We start from the raw sequence: 26,459 nt of genomic DNA on the forward strand, positions 1-26,459 counted from the left end.
TTTATTTTAGAATTATCCTTAGTAGAGTTCAATTTTCCTGCAAAATATTAACAACTTTTTCAATCCTCTTCTTATACGCATTTGCCTTAGAACTCTAAGGGATCTAAATTTAAATCACTGTGATGTTAAGGAAGAAGAATTGTACTTCAGTGTCTTGTGCTTCAAGCATGTAATTGGAAAGAGAAAGGAATAAAAAATGAGAATAATGACAAGGCATTCAGGCAATGAATTGGCATATTTGAAAGTTGTGACTTATACTGGATTAGCCATCCTAAAGCTTCTTGTTGGTGCAGTAAAAAGAAAACTGATTATAGTGTGTAATCTACACCAAATTTGACCATATTCACTTAAAAATACTCAATTTTGGCACTTCCTTGGTAGATGTAGTGGATTTTCAAGAGGAACAAAAGCCTGAAAGGATCTATAGACTTTTCTCTAATGCCTCAGTGAAATAGCAGCATTTAGCAAGTCTTAAAAACCTGTATTTGTTATTCACAGTGCTGCATTCTAGAGAGACCACAGTGAAGAATATGGAGCTCACTTTCTGGTGAGGGAGAGAAACAGGAAGAAGGTGACTCAGAGGGAACATGGTACAGGGCTCTGATGGGGAGAAGTGGTTTTCCCATTAGATGGATGGTAGTATCACTCTCTAAAGTAGGCAAAATTGGGAAATAGAAATGTAATTTGTACAGAGTAGAAAAAGACCTACTCAATTTGTACATTTTTCCTTTGAGGTATCTGTAGAATATTCGAATGGAAATGTCAGGTGAACAATTGTGTTTGCAAGAGAGATATTTGAATTGGAGGTAAGATTTGAGGAATTGTTAGCTTTCAGTCATTGAAACCTCAGTACTAGGCTGAGATCAGCAGGGCAGAGTAGGGCGAGTGAAAAAGTAGAGAGTGTAGAAAAGAAAGCGCAAAGGTCACTAACATTTTAGAGATGGACTTGGGAAGGAAAGCCTATACAATAGCCTGAAAGTGGATAATATTAATAATGAAAGATATGCACCAGTGTGTCTACACAGCAAGAAGAGAGCAAGGATTACCATGATGAGTCATCTATTACCAGCCTGTGTAAGAAAACCATCAATTTGAATTCATATAAAATAATATTGGCTAAATTTAGAGTCTAGTGCAAAATATATAATTTATTAAATTTGGAAAAATATATAATAATTCATTAACAAAATGTTATAACCAAAAAACAAGTAATCAGGTTTTTTGTTTAATTCTTCCTGAACATTGATGGTCAGGATGTTTACCAATAAACATCAGTTTAACTTCATGTTAAATTATAACATTATGTCACAAATAAAATAGGCAACATATAAGGATCTATAAAATAAAAATCCCCAAACACATATTTTATTAGATATAAATTGGTATGATTCCCTTAAGTAGTGGTTAAAGTATTTTGATGATTCATACGTATGTTATTATTTACTCTATAGATGAAAGACTCACAAATTGATTCATTTTTTTAATAGCCAGGGCATATCTGAGACCAATGGGTAAAATTAAAAGAGGATCCATCCCCACCAGTATAAAGAAGACAATTTTAAGAACAAGTTCTATCAAAAATAAAACTTTTCTATTTTTTCCAAAAATCAATGACTATTTGTTAAGGATATACTAGACCCTTAGCACTACTGTTTTTTTCTGGAGAAAATGCTATGAAGAAAATAGATGAGGCCCCTACACATTTTAAGCTTGAAGGACAAAATAGAAATGTGATAAAAAATTTAAACATACAAGAACAACTATCAGGTAGTTCTAAGAGTTATTGAGATAATAAAATAGATGCTGTGATCACACTTAACATGTTAGATGTTACTAGGAAAATAAGTCTCCAAAAATGGAGAAATTGATGATGTAAGAGCCAGGAAGTTGAGCTGGGCATGATGGCACAGCCCTGGAATCCCAGAGGCTTTGTGAGGCTGAGGCAGGAGGATCACAATTTCAAAGCCAGCCTCAGCAAAAGTGAAGTGCTAAGCAACTCAGTGAGACCCTGTCCCTAAATCAAATACAAAATAGGGCTGGGGATGTGGCTCAGTAGTTGAGTGCTCCTGAGTTCAATCCCCAATAACCATCCCCCAAAAGGGAAGTTTAATTGTCGTTGTGAAGTTTTTAGAGAAGAAGAATGGATTGGATCCAAATCTCAAGTTGAGGCCTCATGATAGTATCAAAAGGGATGGATTATTTACAAAATGAGAACAGATTGTATACAGCCCTCCCAGGCTTTGCTTTCAGAAGTTTCACATTGAGAGCCTGAAATCAGTATTTATGCCATGGGAATCAGCAAACGATACAAATCAGCTTTTATGTTTTGGACCTTTTTCTGTTTTTTTTTCCCCTCAATTCAGACAAAATTTTATTTAAATAAGTGATTGGCTTTGACAAGAACATCATAATTTATGAATATGCAAAGTTTTTTGTTGGTTCTTTTTAGTTATACATGACAATAGAATCTGTTTTGACATAACAATAATAAAGGCATAGAATATATCATGTTCTAGTTCAGACCAAATAACTCTCCTTCCCCTCACCTCCCCCAACCCCTTGCTCCCTTCCTTCTATTGATCTTTCTGCCATTTATCCACAGCAGTGTTTTTAATTAATTTATTGTAGGTGAACTTGATGGTGAGATTCACTGTGGTATATTCATCTATGTACTTGGGAAAGTTAGGTCAGATTCATTCCACTGTCTTTTCCTTTCCCATCGCCACCCACTTCCCTTCAATCCCCATTGTCTACTCCACTGAACTTGTATTTTTCCTTTTCTCTTTATTGTGGGTTAGCTTCCACATATATGATATCAGTGAAAACATTCAAATTTTGGTTTTTGGAGTTTGTCATATTTCACTTAGCATGACAGTCTCCACATTCATCTGTTTACCAGTAAATGTCATAAAGCCATTCTTCTTATGGCTAAATAACATTTCATTGTGTATATAGATAACATTTTTTTATCCATTCTTCTGTTGAAGGGCTCCTAGGTTGGTTCCATAGCTTAGCTATTGTGAATTGTGCTGCTATAAACATTGATGTAGTTGCGTCACTGTAATATGCTGATTTTAATCTTTTGGATATATACTGAGGAGTAGGATAACTGGGTAAAATGGTGAAATGGTGAGTCCATCCTAGTTTTCTGAGGAATCTCTGTACTGCTTTCCAGTGTGTTTACACCAATTTGTAGTCTCACCAACAATGTATGAGTATACTTTTTCCCCATATCCATGTCAACATTTATTGTTACTTATATTCTTGATAATTGCCATTCAGACTGGAATAAGATTACATCTCAGTGTTGTTTTAATTTGCATTTCTCTAATTGCTACAGACGTTGAGCATTTTTTCAGATATTTGTTGGTCATTCATATTTCTTCTTTTGAGAAGAGTCTTTTCAGTTCCTTTGCCCATTTATTGATTGGGTTATTTGGCTTTTGGTGTTTTTTGAGTTCTTTGTATAATCTGAATACTAATGCCCTATCTGAGGTGCAGGTGGCAAAGATTTTCTCCCATTCTGTAGACTCTCTCTTCATGTTCTTGATTGCTTCTTTTGCTGTGAAGAAACTTTTTAATTTGTTTTCTTAACACTTACCAACACATCCCTGACAACATGCAAGAATAAGTTGACATTGTCCACTGTAGTAAGATAAGACATTTCCTGCCTGATGATAACCTATTAATTTCTATGAAGTATGAAACAAGATCATCAGGATAGTGGTATATGTGAGATTCTTGACATTTATATAAAATCTGAAGGGCTATTGATATTGGATACCATGTACACACCATATAGATTTATGTGCCTAGTAAAAGATGGAACTAGATGATCCCAGAAACTACCCAACTCTGAAAATACATTATTTTATTATAAAAGTAATTGCTAAGAATGAACAAATTCGGATTCACATTTTGTCTTTTGAAACTATTTTTCATTTTCCCCACAGATGTAAATATAAATATGAGTCACTTAAACTTTTCCAGTTTTTGTTGTTTATCACTACTATTCAATTGCTCATTAAGTTTCATTTTGAAAAGTCTATAATTCTATGATGTATAACTCTATTGCAATTCAGAAAAACAAAAGAATCAAGTCAGAGATAGAGCAAGAGATATGTATCTGAATAGTTGAAATTGTGAAAATGGTATAAAAGCTTCAATTAGAAAAACTGAGCTAACTTTATGTAGTTTTGTTTGTAATTTATCCTTTTTAAAAGATGTTTAATTGTTGACCTTTACTAACAGTTGTTTTGCTATATTTCTTTGGCTCAGAGTTGCAATGCAAAGATTACGGGGTTGTTCAGTAAATATAATTAGACATAAGCTTTGGCAAGTGAGCAGTCAAATGAAAATTTCAATACTGAAGTGTTCTTAAATGAAAACCCTGAAATTTTACTAAAAGAAAACATAAAGAAAACTTTAAAATTGACAGCATGCATGTTAGAAATTTTGGTCAACTCTCTGCAGATTATTTATTTTAGTTATTGTTTCTTCAACACTGTCTAGACAACCTTGATTCTTCAGTTAGATAAATTGTACCAACAAGATGAAGAAATGTAAAGCAAAATAATGTTTCACATGGATTGTGGAGAGTGGGTGTGAAATTAAAAAGTCCACCTGCTGTGGAATCTCTCTTTCTCCATGGCAAAGCCAGAGAAGCATTTGTAAAGAGATCATTTTAGTCACTCCAGTTGTACAGTATTTCTGTAGTTGCACGTGGCTTGCTTTCGTGAAGGTTCTTTTTAGGGAGTCACTATAAAAATCCTTAACATACCAGCTCAGCAATAGCTGTCTTAGGGCATTTTAAAAAAGGAATAGTCTCTCCCTCGCCCCCGCCTTTTTTTTTCTTTTTCTTTTTTTTTTTAATGTAGAGGAAAAATGCCACTATTACTCAGAACGCAAAGCCCCAGCCAGTCCTACTAGTGAACAATGACTTGTAGTAATGGTTCCCTCAATGCCAGAACTGACTGGCACCCAATTATTTTATTTTGGCTTTAGGAGGCCTTTTGGTCTTGATGTGAATCTGATCTTCTTCAAGACAGTTGATTCCTGCAAAGTGCTATTACCATACAACTTTCCCACATCACTGCCCAAGCCCAGGTAGATGGTGTGCCTGTTTGTAAACTAAGTGACATTTCCTGACATAGTAATGCTCTTTGGCAGAGTCACATGAAGATTTTACTACATTTCCAGAAAGTGGATTTTACTACCTGAGCTTTGAGAGCTCTCTCTTATTATAGATGTTTCTATATCAAAAATTTGCACCTTAAAATTTACCGCAGGTATCTGCCTCTGCCTAATGTTTTGCCCTCTTCCTGTTTGTGTGGTTCTCCACTGTTTGGAAATGGGAATATTGATGGGAACTATGAGGTATTCTTGCCCTGCATTTTAAGGGTCCAGAAACAGTCTGGTATGGTATGTCCAGAAACAGTCTGGTATGTCAGTGTAGTTGAATTCAAGGGAGATTCAGGAAAAGGAACACACTTGGTGTTCACTAAGATTGAAAAGGTATATTGAGAAAAGTTTCCATTGTTGAGATTTGGTTCTTCAGGTCTCAGAAGCCCAAGTACTTTCCATATCCTAATTTCTTGCATACTACTTCTAGAATAATTCATGAAAGGACTGTGGAATTAATATCTGTGAAGACTCTTTCAAAATACAAGTTATGAGGGTCTGGACCTGCCTTCCAGGGTACATGTGAATCTTTCTGTTGGCCGAAGGTGTTGGTGATATCCTGTGAGCTGACTTCTAGGTAACCACCTCATACTGTTGAGTATAAGATACACTGATGCTGACATTTTCTTTATCTTATCAAATGGTTTCACATAACTGCATCACGGGTGTTATCCAGCTGACAGTGATTGTACGGTTGTATTGCATTGCAAGATAAACCTTGTTTCAGAAAGGTTAAAAAGTGAAAATATGTGCAGCTGAAAAAAAAATCAATGAAATAAGGAAATGAGGAAATTTTTCCTGTATTGTCACATCACATTTACAAATTTGATAAATAGCCTTTGAAGAATTGTCCCTGATAGTTTGTCATTGTTAATGCAATTCGGAGTCTTCAGATGTGTGTTTGATCAACTGAAAGGAAAAGAAAAAAAAATATGCTATGGTTTCTGGTTTGTGTTCATAGTGCAGGGGAGCTTAATCCTAATGCAGGATGGACAGTCATCACCATCACTCAGTCTACAAAAGAAATTAATTGAATACATGGGAAAATATTCCTTTAAATCTGGAAAGCAATGTTGTCGCCCTCTTATCCCTCAATTATAAAGTGTGAAATCTTGTTAGTATTTTATTGAAGATGCTTTTATAGCTCTTTGTGTTTCATTAAACCCCAAAGCAATTTCCGTAATATGCTACGGCAAGTGCTGAACTGCTGCTTGAGCTACTCTATGGAAAAGCCCATTATGGAGCAATATTAACTCTCTGTAGCCCCAGGAAGACCAATCTGTACAGATTAATTTCTTCAAATTAGTGGAAGTTCTGTCTGCTTGGAATACTACCCATCCCATTCAAGGACTTCTAAACTATTGTTCTAGAGCAGGTTTTCTTTATCTTACTATTGTTGACATTTGGGACTAGATGATTCTATGCTGATGGGAGCTGTCATGTACAGTGTAGGTGTTTAGTAGCCTTCTTAGCCCCTATTTGCCATCAAAAATGACTCCAGATGTTGACTAATGTCCCGGTTGAGAACCATTATTCTAGATTGCCAGGATGGAGAAGTTCTAGAAAATATCACATGCTTTAAGAATCTGTTCTTACCATATGATTGTGTTAATCAACAGTAAAGCCAGTGGATGAGCTATCAAAGCTTATATAAAAGCCTTAATAGCAACAAAACAGATGTTTTCAGGTTCTGGACTTAGTATCACAACACAAACTTACTATGGGATAGGTTAGTCAGGGCTGAGGTTGAGGACAGAAGTGTGGCATCTGCTTCCTCCTTCTTACGTATTTTCTACAAAGAAAAAACTAAAACCTGCAAAAATGTGAAGGAACTTACAAAAACACATTATTCAATATTCTTCAGTGTTCAATGAATCTTGGCACTCTATTTTTTTTTAACAGATGGTATTTAAAAAAAATCCTACAAGTTTTTCATCAACATGGAGAATAAAAAAATAATAGAAAACAACAAAAATATTATTCTAATAAGATCACCCCTGCCCCATTAGTGATTTTCCCATCCAGATGAAAATATTTCCATCTGGAGGCATACCATATGTACACCTTTTTGCATACCAATGGTCTGTTCTTTAGTAATTCAGTAGTTAAGCCATAGTTGGCAATGTTTTTTTTTTTTCTCCAAGAGTTTATTTTTTAAAAAAGAAGTTTTAAGTTCTCTTTAAAATTGAGAGGATGGTGGAGATATCCCATATATCTCCTGTCCTCACAAATACACAACCACTCTCATTATCAACCTCCCATTCTATGAAAAACTAAGTATGTTCTCACCAGTGACCCATGCTGACAAGATGAACTAAAGGACAAAAATCATATCATCATCTGAATAGATATAGAAAAATCATTGGACAAATTTCTACATCCTTTAATGATAAAAAGTGTCAGCAAATTAGATATACAAGGAATGCAGCTCAACATAACAAAGGCCATATATGACAAGCTCAATGTTGACATACTCAGTGGTGAAAAGCTTTACTTCTAAGATTAAGACAATGATAGTGTCTCCTTACATTTGTGCTGCTGTAACAAAAATGCCACAGACTGGTTATTTTATAAAGACCAGAAATTTATTTCTCACAGTTCCTTAGGCTAGGAGCTCAAGATCAAGGTGCAAGTATATTTGGTGTCTCACCAAGGACTTGGTCTCTGCTTCTAAGATGGCACCTTGTTGTTGCATCCTCAAGAGAGGAGGAACTCTGTGTCCTCACTTGGCAGAAGGAGCAAAAGAGCAAGAGAGGTTTCTGTAGTCCTTATTATAAGGGCATGAATTCATTCATCAGGGCAGTTGTTCCTTCCCCCAAAGAACCCCATCTCTTAATATCACCACAAAGAAGATTAAGTTTCAACATGAATTTTGGAGGAGACACATATTTGATGCATAGCAGATTACCACTCTCACCACTTTTAGTGAACATAGTATTAAATTCTTAGGATGATTAGGCAAGAAAAACAAACTAAGAAGAAATAAATTTTTCTGTTTCCACATGATATAATATTATATGTAGAAAACTCCAAAAAGAGCCACAAAAAGCAGAATTAATAAGTGCCGCAGTCCAGCTGCAGCACAATAACCTGGGGGTGACGAGCAACTTGTGTACATTGATGCAGCAGGAGTGGGAGCCGTTTATTGTAGGACAGGAGGGGTATTTATACATTACACACAGCTTATCTTAATTAACATAAACTAGATACAGCAGTCAACTAATAAGGAAGCTCCACACTTAGTGGCTCGCTGTCATTACTTCACAAACCACTCCCTCTGGCAAAATGTCAGGCGCCATCTTGACTTGTTTATAGACCCTAACATTTCCCCCTTTTGTTTAATTTAAATAACGACCATAGTGATTTTTACACAAACACCATAAATAATCTGCTACAAGCAGAAGGGGAGGATACAAAATGCCACAATACCAAGCTAATTGATGGCTCCATGCAAGAAGCCCTTAGAAAAATTATACCAGCAATGACACTGTTAGCAAAGATACCGAGTTACAATTTGTTGTAGATTACAGTTTGTTGTCTCAGTCCAGGTAAAGCAGTGTCTCAATAGATTAACTCACAGTCCAGGTAAATCACAGTCCAGGTAAATTCTGCAGGCAGCTAGCTTAAATCACAGTCCAGGTAAGTTCTGTAGGCAGCTAGCTTGATCCGAAGTCTCCTCCAGTTCTCAACAACACTGGAAATTTTTCCACCCTCGTTTTCACCGGCACTGGGACGAAGGCAGGAACTCCAGCAATGATGCTAAAGAAAATCCTGTAGTATTCCAGCAGGCACTAAGAAAAAAACCTTCTGAACAATTTAGTACATTATCTCAAGGTTTTTTTACATTTGAAATAGGCCTTAATAGTGCTCATTACTCATTAGCTTCCAGGTGTGGGAGAACCATTGTAGTTACTGGCCTTGGAATTGATCAAACTTCAGGGATTGCCTGCAGCGTCCTGGGCAGCCCCAGATGGCCCCGGGGAGTGTTCAGGACTCAAACTGCCACTGGGCACAGGGAGCAAGAGCCTGTGAGACTGTGCCTCCAGGTCAGGTTTGGATTTGGGCTCTCGCAGTGGCGACCCTCTCCCGGGCAGGGGGCGGGAAGAGCCGGCTGCTGCTGCTTGGAAAGTCCTTGCTGCACCATGACCAGCTCTCGCCCGTGGCAGCCGCCGCGTGGATTCTGGCCAATTCACGCACCCTCCGGTAACGAAAAGTATTCAGTAATAGCCTTTTGCTGCAACTTTCTTCCTGATAATCCTTCCTCCTCTGAACTTTCTTCTTTCTGACTAGAGTTCCTGGGCTTCCATCAACACATGCCCTAACTGCTCTTGGTTCCACTGGGGTGCCTTCTTCCCTTAGTAATTTACTTAACACCCCTTCCATATTTTCGTCACAAAGACAATGCAACATTTCAAGACAAAACAAGACACAAATATACTGTATCAATCTTCTCCATTTTCCCAAAATGGCCATTTTTCGTCTCGCCCTATCTGCCTAGGGACGAGCAGATTTGCTCCTGTCCTATCTAGGGATGGGCAACTTTTTTTTCCATCACTTACTCCCAAGTGTCCCTGGGCTCCCAGTACGGGCCACCATCTGCCACAAATAAGGACATAAAAATCAACATACAAAAAATCAGATACATTTCTACATATTAATAGTGGACCATCCAAAAACAGAACTTAAGAAGACAATCTCACTCATAATAGCATCAAAAAGAACAAAATACTTAGGAATAAATTTGACCAAGTAAGTGAAAAATATATACAATGAAAATTATAAAAATCAATGAACTGAAGAGGACAAAAATAAAATTACCTGTGTTCATGAATTGTAAGAATTATTATTGTCAAAATGTCTAGACTCCCCAAAGCAATCTACATACTCAGTGCAATTCCTTATAAAATTCCAATGACATTCTTCAGAGAACTAGAAAAAAAAATTCTGAAATTTATATGAAACCAAAAAAGACCCCCAAAAAAACAAAAAAAGACCCTGAATAGTTAAAGCTATCTTGAGCAAGAAGAACAAAGATGGAAGTATCATATTTGCTAATTCCAAAATATATGAAGCGTCTGTAATCCAACAGATGCAATACTGGCATGGGAACCAATAAACAGACCAAGGGAACTGAATAGTGAGCCCAGAAACAAACCCTCACTTATGGTCAACTGATCTTTAACAAGTGTTCCAAGACCATACACCAGGGAAAGAATAGTGTCTTTAATAAATTATGTTGAGAAAACTGGATATCCACATGAAAATATTAACACTGAGCTCTTCTCTCATGTTGTATACAAAATCAACTCAAATGAATGAAGGACTTAAATGTAAGACCTGAAAACTTAAATGTAAGACCTCAAAAACTAATTGAGGAAAACCTAAAGAAAAAACTTCTGGCCATTTCTCTAACCATTGAATTTCAGATTTGACCCAAAAGCATGAACAACAGAAGCAAAAATACACAAGCGGGATTACTTCAAACTAAAAACCTTCTGTATGCCAAAGGAAACAGATAACAGACCAAAGAAAGATCCTATGAAATATGAGAAAATATCATACATCTGATAAGGTGTTAATATCCACAACATACACAAAACTTGGAAGAGTGCAACAACATAAAAATAAATAGCTCAATTTAAAAATGGTCAAAGGACCCGAATAGATATTTTTCAAAAGAGGACATATGAACAATCAACATCACATAGGAAAAATTTTCAACATCACTAATCATTGGAGAAATACGAATTAAAACAATTAAAAAATATCACCTTTCTCCTGTCAGAATGGTGTTATCCAAAAGATAAAAGATAACAGCTGTTAGTGAGGAGGTGAAAAACATAACACCAAGGTACACTATAATGTAAATTGGTACAACCATGTTGGAAAACAGTATGTATTTCCTCAAAATATTAAAAAATACAGCTACCATATGACCTAGCATCCCACTTCTAGGTATGTATCCAAAGAAAATAAAATCAGTATCTCAAATCTATACCTACGTGCCCATGTTCACTGCAGCATATTCACAATAGACAAGACATGAAAGTAATCTAAATATCCATTGACAGAAGAGTTGATAAATAAAATGTGTATATTTATGTCTCTATACATGCACAATGGAATATAATTTGAGATTTTTAAGAAAGGAAATTTCTCCATTTGACAACATCAGTGAACCTGAAGGACATTATGCTAAGTGAATGAGCCAGACACAGAAAGACAAATAGTGTATGATCTCACTTATATGTGGAGTCTAAAATTTTCAAATCCTAAATTAGGGAATACAATTGTGGTTGCCATTGACTGGGAGAGTGGATAAGATGGGGCAATGTTGATGTCTGGAGACATAATTAATGCACTGCATAGTAACTATAATTAATCTTACTGTATTCTATACTGGAAATATCTTGAGTGTTCTCACCACATACATCCAAAAAGGCAACTATGCGAAGTAATGAATATATTAATTTTCTTGAGTGTGGTACTTGTTTCATGACATAAATGTATATAAAACATCAGGCTTCATGCCTTTAATTCATACAATTTTGGTTTGTCAATTCTACCTCAATAAAGCATGATCTTCAAAATGATTAAGTAATTCTTCAGATCTCATTGAAGGCCTGGAAAGTACAAATATATTCTATTGGGAATGGGCCAGGAGTGTGTGTGTGTGTGTGTGTGTGTGTGTGTGTGTGTGTGTGTGTCTGTGTTGGGTATCTAGGTGGGGAATGTCTAATAAAGACACAAATTGTATAAAATCCCAGTCTTCAGAAAGTTAACAGAGTTAGAAGTTTGTAAACCTCATATACATAAAGAATTTGAGAACTGAATAAAATATCGTGATTCCTGTTAGGTATGGGAAGAAATCTTGGAGTATGGGAGAGGAGAAGAACCCTTCCTACTAAAAGACCTCAGAAAAGGTTTTGTGAAGAAGGTGATGGCATAGAGTACAAAGAGAAGAGGAAAATGATAAATGGCAAACTAAAGTGCTGTTACTTGTTAATGTGGAGCTTAAAAACAATTGAGAGGATAAGTGTTATCCCTGGCAAAACATAATGAGGTCTTGAAATAAGAAGAACCAACACTGTCACGTGAAATCAAAGGGCTACTTATTTGATTCTGTAACTTTGGAAAGAGTAATTGCTGTTACTCAGTTTAAACATCCTAGTTCCACCCATTTACTCCTAATGATCCAAGCACTTAAGCATGAACTTGAACAAAATTAGCATCTTGCCCACTACCTTGCCTTTAGTAAATAGTTAATAAATAAGTATTTATAATATTAACAACAAAATCTTTATGTTACAAGAGTCTAACAAATATTTATTTTTAAAAAAGTGTTAACAAGAAATTGTTCAATTTGTGATAACAGACACAAGAATTATCTACTTCAGAATTATCTAGTTTGATATTTAGGATACATTTCGAATACAGGTAGTTATTATTATCTAGTTTGCTAATTGAGAAAATCTTTTGGGGTGAACTATTCCTAAGATCTTCTGAATAATCAAAATATCTGTCCCCCTCATTACATTCCTGAACAAAGATAAGAAGTAATAACTGGTTATGGTAACATTGGCTATGCATGATTAATCCTAATAGGTAAACTGGAAAATAGATATAAACTAGTTCTAAGTTGAGCTTTGTTATTTTATTCATCCATGGAAATTATTGTTTTAATTAAAGACACAACCATAGTAAATAGCAATAAGTGGTCTCAGGATCTACATGAACTACCAATTACCAGGATTTAGTATATAATATTAATGATATTGGAATTAAAAGAGGAAGGAAATCTGCATTCATATTCAGGACCCCTTGACTGTGAATCAACTATTTATACTTATTATTAAGATGGTGCCTGCCAATACTTTGTTCAGAAATACCCATTAGAGTTATAAAGCAAGAATTTATTTTAGTTTATTAATGGAAAGTTAATGAGTCAAAAGGATAGTCTTTGACTCTCCGTTGCTGTTTCCTATCTCATTGCAGATATGTATCTACTAGATATGTATCTACTGCGAGTGTGGCTCATGGTACAACCCTTGCCTAGCAGGCAGGAGACACAGGTCTTGGGTTCAATCCCAGGAGAGAGAGAGAGAGAGAGAGAGAGAGAGAGAGAGAGAGAGAGAGAGAATGTAATAATGTAATTCCTCATTTTTTTGTAAAAAAAAATTTAACAAGGTTCTAATCTTAATGCTTAGAAGTGTTCTTGTAACATTAAATGGCCATCTTATGGGCATGGGGCCACATCTGAACAGAAAAACATATGAGCCTTCAGAGGATAACAAATGAATCAAGCAAATAGTTAATCTGGAGTTTATTTGTTCAGAGGGTATAGAACCAGCTTAACTCTAAAAAGTCTACAACATCCTGCTTTGAACGTATGTAAATAAGATCCTGGCAAGTACATTATTGATAAATTGGGCATTACTTGATAAAAATATTGTGGCAATGAAATAAAGGACCCAAGGAAAAAAAAATAATTTGTCTGCTTTTAAAGAAATACTAATTTTAAAAAGAATTTAGATTTTGACTATTTTTTTAAGAGAGAGTGAGAGAGGGGAGAGAGAATTTTTAATATTTATTTTTTAGTTCTCGGCGGACACAACATCTTTGTTGGTATGTGGTGCTGAGGATCGAACCCGGGTCGCACGCACGCCAGGCGAGCGTGCTACCGCTTGAGCCACATCCCCAGCCCTAGATTTTGACTATTTTTAACTACCGGGCACAATTTGATATTAAATATAATGGACAGTTTCCTATCTGTGATTAATTTTACATAAAACATTTTATCAAATTATTTGAAAACCATTTTTCCTCCAAAACATAAGGCAAAGCGATAATATATCACTTTCTGAAATTACTTTTGACTGGGCTTCAAGACAAGCAGCTGGCATGGGATCTGGTGCTGGAAGTACGTTTTCCAAAATTACAGACACATAATAGCCTCAAGCATCTTGCCCAGAACTGTGATCTGTACCTGCCAAGGCACCCCTCTGCACCTTGATGGCTGAGCCCTTGTGTGGCACTGATGCTCATGGGTCTTCTTGCTGTTGGTATACTTTATTGTCTTCCATTTTCTACAGTATGTGAATAAAAATGGCATTTGCTTGGAAATGTTAAAGTCAAATCAAAAAGTGAACTTGATTCCCAATTCACAATAGTAGAAGAGAAACTGAATGATTGGAAAACAGTTTTATGTTACTCTGACACATTGGCTCTCAACCTTGTCATACTCCAAGCACTATTTTTATAGAAAATATTTTATGAGACATCTTTATTCTCCTAAAATAAATTCAAAGATAAACTACCCACGCAGACTGTTTCAGAGGAATAAATACAATGCTCTACCTGCAATATAAAGGAGAAATATATAAATGCCCTGAAGCAGAACTACATAATGAAGTAATTAGATACATTTATCTATGCAGAGGTGGACTCACTGTAGTTTCATGGTAAACGTGACAGATGCGAAGACAGATTAGTTTAACTGATTGTATTAGGAATTCAAATGCCATGAGCAGTGGTACTACCATGTAGTTATTTTTCAAAATAGTGAACAACTCCTGACAAAAACAAAAACAAGTGGACAAACAAAACCCTGAACAAAACGTAGCCTTTCCTCCATTTACAGCAGCTCCATTTCTGAGAAATTCAGTATATATTAAACTCATACTCTAGATGTAGTTACATCTAGATTTTTCACCATCATCTATATAGGGAAGCCTTGGGGGAGGAGTACTACTCTGAATATTGCAATGTCTACCATCCCTAGCCCCTTCCTAGGAGCACCCTATTTTTATATCAACCAAAACCATCTTTAGAGATTTCCAAAACAGCCCCCACAGAAGGGTATTGAGGCTGCTAGAGCTATTCCTGGTTTCTTGGCTTGACACTTGACCACTCACCACTTTGGCACCACCCTAGCGCTCCCATGGCCTAGACCACACCCATACCAACTCCTGCTTATCAGAATGAGCCTTTTGGCTACACAGGGGTGTGTGTGTGTGTGTGTGTGTGTGTGTGTGTGTGTGTGTGTGTCTTTCTCTTCTCTCTCTCTCTCTCTCTCTCTCTCTCTCTCTCTCTCTCTCTCTTTCTCTCTCTTGGCATGTGTATCCTTTTTTTATTGACATTAAAAAGAAACTTGAAATACTTCAACAGGTTTTCACAAGAAAAACTTATTAACAAATTTCAGGCTACCATAATGTATCTTCCATGGTCAGGCAGATTTGTGAAGCAAACTGAAGGCAACTCTTGTCAGCTTGAACCTATTTTCATAATTCTTATTTTGTGCTCATTGTTCCTTGCTAATCTCTATAGTTCTAAATTCTGACAGCAATTATCTGAATAATCATATTAATTAGTATTGTTTTTAATTTTTATTTTATTTATTCTAATTAATTATATATGACAGCAAAATGCAATTCAACTTATATTATACAAATAGAGCACAATTTTTCATGTCTCTGGTTGAACACAAAGTAGAGTCACACCATTCATGTTTTCATACATGTACTTAGGGTAATGATGTCCATCTCATTCCACCATCTTTCCTACCCCCATATCCCTGCTACCCTCCCTCCCCTTTGCCCTATCTAAAGTTCATCTATTCCTCCCATGCTCCCTCTCATCCCCATTATGAATCAGCATCCTTATAGAAGACAATCAGTATTTGGTTTGGGGATTGGCTAACTTCACTTTGCATTATATTCTACAACTCCATCCATTTACCTGAAAATGCCATGATTTTATTCTCTTTAATGCTGAGTAATATTTCATTGTGTACATATAACACATTTTTCTTTATCCATTCATCTACTAAAGGGCATCTAGATTGGATCCACAATTTAGCTATTGTGAATTTGCACAGGTCTCTCTTACGCAGGCCTTGGTGGAATGCAATGCTTTTACCTCTTCTTGTGTTCTGCACACTTCTCTACCAAAGCCCTTTTCTACTACCAAGATAATTACTACCAAGCCCAATATACTAAATAGTGAAAAAAATATATTTTTCCCAAAATATTTTCAAAGTTTGTTCTCACAAAATATGAAGGAAAATGAAAGTTTTCAAAGAAGAAAGCCCCGATAAAGAAGGGCGTCTTTTTTATATATAAGTGAATAAATAAAGGTTTTCAGAGATAAAGATGCATTAATGAATTGTTAAGGAAATTTCTCATCTTATTTTCTCACCTCCTCCCATTTAACTTCCATTAATTAATATTTATGAAATGTTTAGAACAACTCCTGGCATGTTGTAAGCTCTATGTAATCTTTGCTAAATAATTAAATAAGTACTCAAAATTGTTCTAAAATTCAAGTATGATATATCCTTTTTGATCAAAAGCTTCAGTGAATATTTATTTTAAATTCAAATATTTTTAAGAAGACCAAGTATACAATGATAGAGAATAAAATAGTAATTACCAGGGTAGGGTTTGTGTGGAGAGGGAGGAAATGGAGTATAGGTTAAAGGATACAAAATAGCAGAAATGAAAGATCAATAAGTGTGAATATCTAAGATATATCATGAGGACTATGGGTAATAACAGTGTGTGGTCTTCAGGAGTTTTGCTAAATGAGTACATTATAGCTGTTCTTGCCACAGCTGGAAAGATGAGTATGTGAGATGTTGGGTATGTTAATGTCAACTACACACACACACACACACACACACACACACACGTGTGTGTGTATGTATCTCATATTATGTTGTATATTTCAAATACACACAATAACATTTATTTTAAAAGTATTTTAAATAAATAGATCTTTTTCTTCAAATAAAACATTTACATGAAAACACACTATACTCATGTTTGCCTAACAACATTTTGGTCAATGATGACCACAAATAATTACTACCATGTCCTATATGCAAAATAGTGAAAAGAATATTTTTCCCAAAATATTTTTAAAGTTTGTTCTCACAAGTGTATGAAAGAAAATTAAGTTTTCAAAGAAGCAGAAAGCCCTGATAAAGAAGGGCTATGAAATATAATGTAAGGTCTGTGGAGTATAATATAGCCTGAAAATTCCTATCACCTAATCTTTTTTTTTTTCATTGTAGATGGACACAATAACTTTATTTTATTTCTTTATTTTTTATGTAGTGCAGAGGATCAGAGCCAGTGCCCCACACATGCCAGGCAAGTGCTCTATCACTGAGCTACAAACCCAGCCCTCTCACTTAATATTTTATATATATATATATTATATATATATATATATATATATATTATATATATATATATATATATATATATATATATTATATATATATAATATATATATATATATATACTTTTCTGTGTTTAGATATGTTGTGTTACTATGTCTGTAGTATTCCGTTCAGTAACATACATGCAGGTTTGTAGCCCAGGAGTAATAGGTTGCACACACAGCCTAGATGTATAATCGGTCAACCATCTAGGTCCACATAACTAGACTCTGTATGATCACACAGCAACAATAGGCTGGCAATACATCTCTCAGAACATGTCCTCATTGTTAAGGTTATTCATCACTCAGAAGTGGAAGCACCATGATCTGAATTTAGGAAGTCTGCTGGATGGGGCAGCTGTGCTTTTCTTACTTTCAACACCAGCTAACTTCTATGCTATGATCTCCTTGAAGCATCAGTTAGTCTCATTCATCTTCAAAAGAATCAAAATTAGTGCTTTCTTCATGGCTCAACCCAGTGAGGGACTTTAACTTAAAAATTCATAAAATGTCTATTGACTTTCCTATAGCAATTTCTCATTTTCTAATTTTCACCTTCTTATAAACTGATAGAACTAAGAAATCTAGATCGATCCTAGTACAGCAGTTTGCAGCAAATAGAACAGAAATTGAAAATATGTAAAAATAAATTCAAATAGTAGATTTTGTATTAAATTTATGTTAATATATTAAATGAGAATCTCTTCATGTAATATATACTTTTGTCTTTTTATATTGAATGGATTTTTCCCTATAAAATATTTTAAAATAAGTAATGAATTTATTTCTATTTGTAATTTTCCTTAGTTATGTATTAACAGTGTATGATTTTGAATTTCTCCATCTTGTTATACCTATTCTTTGCAACTCCTCATTTCAATTACATATCTTTTGCATCAGCAGATCTTCTCAACTCAAGGTATTGTAGAGGACTCTAAGACTTTCCAGATTTTCAGAATTCAGAGCTCTAGTAGTTAACACTATGGGTCTCAGAATCCATTAGTCTCTAGCTCTGTCTTTTATTAGCTGGATGACACTGAAAAAAAGGTACTCATAATCTCTGAGCATCAGTTTTCTTTTCTATAAAAGTGGGTTATAATTATCTCTACCACGATGTTTTCAAAATGCTTACTTCAATATCTGGCCCATAGCATGTGCTCAATAAATGTTAATTACTTTTAAATTCCATGTTTATCTTAGGGGTAGAGGCTGCTTTTTTAATTTTATTTTTTGAATTAGAACAATTGGTCATTTATTAGGCAATAAAATATATCTCATAAAGTGTGAATATAATGTTATATTGACTAGTCCTTTTATTTATTTATTTTAATTAGGTATATGTGACAGAAAAAATGCATTTTTTGTACACAATTGTGTATACTCATTGTACACAATTGCAGCACAACTTTTCATTTCTCTGGGGCTGTACATGATGTAGTTTCACACTCTATGTCCAGCCTTACATGTATCTAGGGTAATGATGTCCATCTCATTCCACCATCTTTCCTGCCCTCATGCACCTTTCCCTCCCTCCCTCCCCTTTGCCCAATCAAAGTTCCTCCATTTTTCCCATGCCTCTTCCCTTCCCATTTTGGATCAGCATTCACTTATCAGAGAGAAAATTTGACATTTGATATTTTGGCATTGGCTTACCTCACTTAGTATGATATTCTCCAGCTTCATCCATTTACCTAAAAATGCCATGATTTTATTCTCGTTTAATGCTGAGTAATATTCCATTGTGTTTATACCACAGTTTCTTTATCCATTCATCTAATGAAGGGCATCTAGGTTGGTTCCACAGTTTAGCTATTGTGAATTGAGCTGCTATAAACATTGTTGTGATTGTGTCACTGTAGATGCTGTTTTTAAGTTATTTGGGTATAGACCAAGGAGTGGGATAGCTGGGTCAAATGGTGGTTCCACTCCAAGTTTTCTAAGGAATCTCCATATTGCTTTCCAGATTGGTTGCACCAATTTGCAGTCCCACCAGTATTGTATAAGTGTGCCTTTTCCCCTACATCCTCACCAACATTTATTGTTGTATGTATTCTTGATAACTGCCATTCTGACAGGAGTGAGATGAAATCATAGAGTATTTTCGATTTACATTTATCTAATTACTAGAGATGTTGAACATTTTTTTCATATATTTGTTGCTCGAATGTAAATCTTCTTCTGAGAAGTGTTTGTTCGGCTCCTTAGCCCATTTATTGATTGGTTTGTCTGTTGTTGTTTGTTTGTGTGTGTGTGTGTGTGTGTGTGTGTGTTAAATTTTTTGAGTCCTTTATACATCCTGGAGATTAGTGCTCTATCTGAAGTGTGTGTGGCAAAAATTTGCTTCCAAAATGTAGGCTCTCTCTTCACCTCATTGATCGTTTATTTTGCTGAGAAGAAGCTTTTTAGTTTGATACCGTTCCATTTCTTAATTCTTAATTTTATTTCTTACACTTTAGGAGTTTTGTTAAGGAAATCAGGGCCTAATCCAACATGATGAAGATCTGGCCCTACTTTTTGCTGTACTTTGAGCTGAGTTTTGTGCGTGGTGAGAGATAGGGGTTTATTTTCATTTTGCTGCATATGGATTTCCCATTCTCCCAGCATCATTTGTTGAAGAGGCTATCTTTTTTCCACTCTGTTTTTGGCAACTTTGTCTAGTATGAGATAACTGTATGTATGTGGATTTGTCTCTGTGTCTTCTATTCTGTATCATTGGTCTACATGTCTATTTTGAGCCAATATTATGCCATTTTTTGTTACTATAGCTTTGCTGTATAGTTTAAGTTCTGGTATTGTGATGCCTCCTGCATCACTCTTGCTAAGGATAGCTTTGACTATTCTGGGTCTCTTATTTTTCCAAATGAATTTCATGGTTGCTTTTTCTATTTCTATAATGAATGATGATGGGATTTTAATTGGAATCACATCGAATCTGTATAGAGCTTTGGGAAGTATGGACATTTTGACAATATTAATTTTGCCTATCCAAGAGCATGGGAGATCTTTCTATCTTCTAAGGTCTTCTTCAATTTCTTTCTTTAGTGTTCTGTAGTTTTCATTGTAAAGGTCTTTAACCTCTTTCTTAAGTTGACTCCCAGGTGTTTTTTTTGTTGTTGTTGTTTTGTTTTGTGTTTTTAGGCTATTGTGAATGGGGTAGTTTCCCTAATTTCTCTTTCAGAGGATTCATCACTGATGTATAGAAATGCATTTGATTTATTAGTATAATTATCTCTATCTCAATGTGTTCAAAATGTTGACTTTAATATCTGGCTCGTAGTATGTGCTCAGTAAATGTTAATTACTTTTAAATTCTGTGTTTATCTTAGGGGCAGAAACTGCTTTTTTAAAGCAAATATCTCAATGTTCTATTAGGTACAAAAGTAACTGAACCTCCTCTGTCCCTTCCTCTGTAGCCAGCAGTGTATATTTCTTCCTTACTTTCCCTTTACTGATAGAATATGTTATTATCTGATATTGGTCTTTCTAATTCATAAACATATGTGTTCTTTCTACTTAATAAACCATATCAATGTCTAAATTACTTTTCTTTCACTGCTCTTTATTGAAATCTTGGAGCTTGGCATTTTCTAAATGCTAATTGCTTTCTTTTCTCACTCTGGTAATTCATTCCAGACACATACGTTTGATGTAGGATTAGTTCTACATAAATATTTTGTGACCAGAAAATATCACGTAAAAAAAGTTAAACCTTCGTTTTAGATGCAGAGAACAGATGTATAAATATGCTCAGTGATTTACAGTCAACAACACCACCAAGAGCCAAGGAACAGAGGCATTTTAAAATTTATTTTATTATTATCATTATTAATATACTAATCATACAAATTAATGGGATGTACTGTGGTATTTCCAAATCAGGTATGGTGATATCTCTAGCTTTGCACTATCTTAGGGGCCTATCTTAGGGGCAGCCTCTGACCCTAAGATAAAAATATGCCCCTGTGTTCTTCCATAGCAATTTTACCCTCACTCCCCCTATCAGCACCACTTCTCATTCCCTAGTAATCCCATAATCTATCTTCTCCTTTCCAGTCAATTTAGGGTAGTTCTTTGTTTTGTTTCCACATATGAAAGAGAACATACAATTCTTATCTTTCCATGTTTTATTTTGCTTAACATGATGTCCTCTAATTGTGAACATTTTGCTGCAAATGACAAGAGTTTCATTCTTCTTTATGGTTGAATAATATTCCATAGTGTGTTGAATCATATACATACAATATCATATTTTTTGTCCACTCATCTCTTGACAGGTGCCAACACTAATTCCCTATCTTGGCTATTGTGAATGGCACCACAACAAACATGGGCATGCAGGTATCTCTTCTGAATGCCGACATCCTTTCCTTTGAATGTGTACCCAGGAATGGGTATTCATTATTTTGTGGAACTTTCATACAGTTTTCACAGAAGCTGTACTAACTTACGTTCCTACCAACAAAGTGTAAGGATTCCTTTGACTCCACATTCTTACAAGCATTTGTTATTCCTTCTTTTTTTTTTTTTTTTTTGATAATAGTCATTCTAACTGGGGTGACACTGTATCTCATTATACTTTTGGTTTGAATTTCCCTGATGGATCATAACATTGAGCATTTTTTCATGTATTTGTTAGCCATTTGTATTCCTTCATTTAAGAAGTGTCTATTCACATCACTTGCTCAGATTTAATTTTTTATTAAATGTATCCATGTTTGTTTGTTAAGTTTTTTTAGTTCCTTATATACTCTGGACATTAACAGCTGACAGATACCTTCTCCAGTTCTGTGGACTAACTTTTCACTCTTTAGCTTATTTCCTTTGCTGTTGAGGGCTATTTAGTTTGATAGAATCCCATTTGTCAATTTTGCCTTAGTTTCCTGTGCTTTTCAAGTCCTTTTCAGAAAATCATTACTTATACCAGTATTTTGAAGTGCTTCTCTTGTATTTTCCTCCAGTACTTTCATAATTTCAAGTCTTATATTTAGTTTTTTTATTCATTTTGAGTTTATTTTTTTGTTAAGGGTCAAAGATGGGGTTCAAGTTTCAGTCTTCTGCATTGAATATCCAGTTTTTTTTCAGCATTGTTGGTTAAAGAGGCTATTCTTCTCCAGTATATGTTTTTAGCACCATTGCCAGGAATTACTTGGTTGTAGATGGTTCGGGTTTTTTCCCCTCTCTGGGTTCTCTATTCTGTTCCTTTGGTCTATGTGTCTGTTTTTATGCCAGTGTCATGCTGTTTTTGTTACTATGGACCTGCAGCATGTCTTCAAATCAACTATGGTGATACCTCTAGCTTTGTTATTTCTGCTCAAGATTGTTTTAGCTATTTGGGGGTCTATGTGCTTCCATAGCAATTTTAGGTTATGAGGTTTTTCTAGTTCTATTACAGATGTCATTGGTGTTTCCATGAGGACAGTATGGAATCTCCAGATTGCTTTAAATATTACGGACATTTTAATAATAGTGATTATTCCAATCGATGAATATTGGAATAATATTCTGCCTCTTAGTGTCTTCTTCTATTCTTAAGTATTTTAAAATTTTCATTATAGAGGTCTTTTGCTTTTTTATTAAACTTATTCTTAGGAAGATTTTGTGTGTGTGTGTGTGTGTGTGTGTGTGTGTGTGTGTGAGAGAGAGACAATTAGCTTGCTTTCATTATTTCCTTCTCAGCAAACTCATTATTGGTGCATCAAAAAGTTACTGAGATTTTTTAATCTGTATCCTGCAACTTTGCTGAATTCATTTTTTTATTCTAATAGTCTTTTGTGGGGACCCTGGTTTTTGTATGTATAGAATCATCTGCAAATTTGGCCTCCTGTTTTCCTATTTCCTTTCATTTCTTTTTCTTGACCTACTTGCCCTAGCTAAAATTTCTAGGACAATATTGAATAAGAGCACTGAGTGTTCATACCCTTGTCTTCTTCCTGATCTTAAATAACATGCTTTCAGTGTTTCCCTATTCCATGCAATGTTAGATCTGGAAGATATATATATATATATATATATATATATATATATATATATATATATAGTGTGTGTATATATATAATGAATATATATATATATATAATTATGTATACACATTATATATTTATTATGTATAATATTTATATATACAACAGAATGTATGTATATATAAATATATAGCCTTCACCAGGTTAAAATCTGATTCTTCTATACTTAATCTATTCAAGCTTTTTATCAAAAAGGATGTTGAATTTTATAAAATGCTTTCTCTGTATCTATTGAGGTTCTCTTTGATTTTTTTCCTTCATACTATTATGGTATGTATATTTATGCTTATTGATTTGCCTTTGTTGAACCATCCTTGCATCCTTGGAATGAGACCAACTTGGTCATAGTGCATGGTCCTTTTTATGTGCTGTTGAATTAGATTTGCTAGTATTTTATTGAAAATTTTTGTATCAGTGTTCATCAGGGAAATTGTTCTATAGTTTTTGTTTGTTTTGTTTTGTTTTATTTGATATGTCCTTGTCAGATTTTGATAACAGTATCACTTGCCCAGAGAGTAAGTTTAGAAGGGTTCCTTTCCTTTCAATTCTATGGGATATTTTATAAGGAAGCTTATACATAAAAAGTTATTAACAAGTCAATCTGTTAAGTTGTAATAATAATACTTTGTATGCATTCACAAGCATATATCAAAATCTGCCAGTGGTCTACATGATGCAGGGTAAGAGAGTAGCTTTTCTAATGTTCAGATGACTAAATAACCAAACTTCATAAGCAGTTGACACTGGATGATAATATTTTTTAACTATAGTACAATAAAAACCTATTTCCATCACTTTTATCCAATGGTTTTACATATTAAAACTGTTTTTCTAACATTTTCTAAATACATAGATAGCTATGTATTTGCGATTCATGTAGTTTTTAGGGAGTAAAGTCTGTATCCCAAAGTTAAGGAATTTTTCTAAGCCAAGGTCACAAAAAATGTGAAGTCAGGGCTAGAATAAGGACTTAAAGACATTTTTCACATTCTCCCTAATTCCTGATGCAGATTTTACTCTTTCAAAGAAGTGAAAGCATTACGAAAATTTTTTCTCACTATACTTCTCATAAAATAAAATATATAAAATAAGATTAATTATAACACAAAGTAAGTTGAACATATCGTAGAAATCTGATCTATTATATAGAAGTAGAGATTTTTTTTGTTTTTCTAATGCTTTCTAGTCATTTAAAAATTCTATAGCTAAGTCACTTATTTAATTTTCTACTTATACTTACAAGGTGGTTATAATTAGTATTATTGTCTAATTAAAGGCAAAAAGCATGATAGCAAAGGCTATGATAAGAAGCCCTGGGTAAATAAAAAAGAGACTTGGAATGGATGGTGTAGTAATGTGGAAAGCTGATCATGTCTGCCGCACTGTGGCTAACATGCAGCTTGGAAGAGGGCCACTGATGTAGAAATATCAGCTCTACAATGGCATTTTCCTTTCAAGGAGTAAAGTTGCAGCCATCAGATATATTTTTCCATTTATCTCCAAAATCCGTTTTAAATTGGCATTTTCTGCTGGGTAAAGCAGAGACTTTTGAGTCAATTAATTTTTTTTCCTTATCTCCCCTTTAATGACCTTAATAGTCTGTGAAACTGTGAAATGCCTCCTACTACCTTTCAAGGACCCTCTGAGAGAAGATTTCCAGGGCAGCCCATGAGTCCCCTGAGAGGCTCCCATGATGCTCCACTCTGAGATGACTGTTGACAGAAATGGCCAGGGCAGAGGCTGTGGAGTCAGAGATCCAGGTTCCTGAATGTCTTCCAAGCTCTGTCACTTTTTAGTAGTGTGACCTTAAAGAAGGTATTTATATTTCTGAGTCTCTGTTTATTAAAGTATAAAGATAACCTTACCTCATATGTTCACCCTAAGGATTAAATACAGTGATATTATGGAAGACTTAGCACAGTGCTAATATTTAAACAAACAGGAGAAACAAATGTTTTTCTCTAACTCAAGTTCATACCAGCTGAGTAATTATCTTCATTTAGCACAGAAGTTTCTTTCTCAGCTTCACTATGCATCATGATTTATGTAGAAATGAACTTGATGTTCATCAAATAACCAGTAAGGATACTTGCTGGTTTATATTAGATAATGCCATTGGACAACATTTTATTGATCATAAATCTTGGCAAAGATAAAAAAAGATGAGCACCACAGAAATAGAAGAAATTTTTTTAAAAAAAGAAATGGGTAATAGCCATGCGTGGGGGCAGGTGCCTGTAATCCAGGGCTTCAAGAGGCTGAGGAAAGATGATTGAGAGTTAAAAGCTAGCTTCAGCAAATTAAGGAGGCCCTAAGCAACTGAGTGAGAACCTGTCTCTAAATAAAATATTTTTTAAAAGCCAGAGATGTGGCTCAGTGGTTAAACGTTCCATGGTTCAATCCCCAATACCCCCTCCCCCAAAAAAGAAATAGGCAATAGGTATAAGTGAAAGAGTAAAATAAGCCCTTAAGCAAAATAAACCCCAAATAAAATCCTTGCACGTTGGACATAGTGCTGCAGGAACTGGATTTTAAAACTGGTTTTGCCCTGCTCAGCCAGAGACCTCACACATCACCTGACTTGTATGAATCTGAGTTTTCTAGCCTATGAGAAATGAGATGAAATCATCCTGCAGGTTCCATTCAATTCTATATTCTAAAAACATTTTGAATTGGGAGGATGTTATAAGTAAAGCAAATCCAAATCCTTTATAATTCCTATTCCCTTTCAAAGACTCAGTTAAGCAAATATAGCTGCTGTCTTTTCAAACAGCAATACTTTCACTCTTTTCATGAAATGGCTTTGCAGAATTTAATCTGCAAGACCATCGACAAACCCAGGTCATTTCTCCAAAGTCAAACTGATGGCTGTTTCAACCAGAAAAAACATCTGGAAAGCCATCTGCTACAGTTCATGCAGGGGCTCCCAGCCTCAAACTATTCCCTGCAATGCCATACAATGTCCTAATAACTCTGTGATGAACTGGAGCACCTTTCACTTGGATTTTCCAGTGAAAAGTGTAAGAACACTGC

General features: G+C 34.9%; 1 protein-coding gene and 1 long non-coding RNA gene across 10 annotated transcripts in view; one reads left to right on the forward strand and one right to left on the reverse strand.

The window, feature by feature from the left end:
* B3GALT1 (beta-1,3-galactosyltransferase 1) overlaps positions 1-26,459 on the forward strand; it is a 582,447-nt gene that overhangs the window by 384,245 nt on the left and 171,743 nt on the right. The window lies entirely within an intron of this gene.
* The window catches only part of LOC308630737, a 94,238-nt gene continuing 75,375 nt past the window's right edge, over positions 7,597-26,459 (reverse strand). For all 3 annotated transcript variants that reach the window (XR_014018012.1, XR_014018013.1, XR_014018014.1), the window contains exon 3: positions 7,597-9,777. This is a non-coding gene — a long non-coding RNA (uncharacterized lncRNA). The remainder of the gene's footprint in view (positions 9,778-26,459) is intronic.

The sequence above is a fragment of the Spermophilus citellus genome, assembly GCF_964194105.1.
Source record: "Spermophilus citellus genome assembly, chromosome: 11".
NCBI lineage: Eukaryota > Metazoa > Chordata > Mammalia > Rodentia > Sciuridae > Spermophilus > Spermophilus citellus.